This window comes from Echinops telfairi, unplaced genomic scaffold (assembly GCF_000313985.2).
Source record: "Echinops telfairi isolate 266 unplaced genomic scaffold, ASM31398v2 ScPeMD7_7439;HRSCAF=8477, whole genome shotgun sequence".
Classification (NCBI taxonomy): domain Eukaryota; kingdom Metazoa; phylum Chordata; class Mammalia; order Afrosoricida; family Tenrecidae; genus Echinops; species Echinops telfairi.
In genome coordinates this window covers 5,727,963-5,728,881 of record NW_022111339.1, presented here as the reverse complement: position 1 = coordinate 5,728,881, position 919 = coordinate 5,727,963, and the positions used below count along the sequence as shown (strand labels likewise).

General features: G+C 44.1%; 1 protein-coding gene across 1 annotated transcript in view; it reads right to left on the bottom strand.

Moving 5' to 3' along the window:
* CAP2 (cyclase associated actin cytoskeleton regulatory protein 2) overlaps positions 1-919 on the bottom strand; it is a 221,999-nt gene that overhangs the window by 146,463 nt on the left and 74,617 nt on the right. The window lies entirely within an intron of this gene.

Sequence of the window (919 nt, the reverse complement as noted above, 5' to 3'; positions counted from 1 at the left end):
GTCTCCCTTCATCCACTTTTTGGTTGTCTGTCCCCCAGGGAGGAGGTCACACACAGTTCCATGTAATCGGTTCCCTCTTTTTCTTAAAAACACTTTAGAGGTTCTTTATCTTAGAAGAATAAAGTCCAGAATTTTGGTTGGTCTTTTAACCCTCCCAAACTGGGAGCTCATCAGCTGCCACCATGCCTGTGGTTCCTCTGAAAACACCCTCCCTTTCAGCAGGACATGTCTCTCAAGGCAACTAGAATCCATCCAGAACAACTCCTAGGAAAGGAAATACATGAGGGGGGGGTGTTCTTGAAAAAAGTTGGTGGTAAAATTCCAAAACCTTCCATTCTTCTACGAACTTTTTGGAGCCTCATCATAGTTATAAACCTAGAGCCTGCCTTACACAGCTCTCTTGCCACTTAAGAAATCAAGGGAAAAGAGGCTAGGACATTTCCCAAGATTGGTAGACAAGCTTAAGATTAGAGTTGAGGTTTTGCTGAACCTTCGTCTACTGCGCTCTCCTGGTTCCCACACTAATTACCCACCAGTTGTCAATGAATCCATTCCAACTCATGGGAGCCCATGTGTGTCACAGAAGACTTGTACTCCATAAAGCCTTCACTGGTTTATTTTTCGCAAGTAAATTCCCAGGGATTTCTTTCCAAGTGTCTCTGGGTAGATTCAAACCTCTCACCTTTGGGTTAGCAGCTGAGTGCATTAAATATCTGTACCACCCAGGAACTCCATGCTGATGATGTCTGTGGGCTCATTCTGTGTCTGTGCACAGTATCTTCATTGTTTCTCCCGATGGTCCTCTCAGTACCGAAAATGTAAGGATTTCATGTTCTGTCCCTTGTGTGCTCTATACATCTGACTTTGGGTTTTGAATGAAGGACTTGAGTTATAATTATCTCCTGTTCGGCAAGGACTC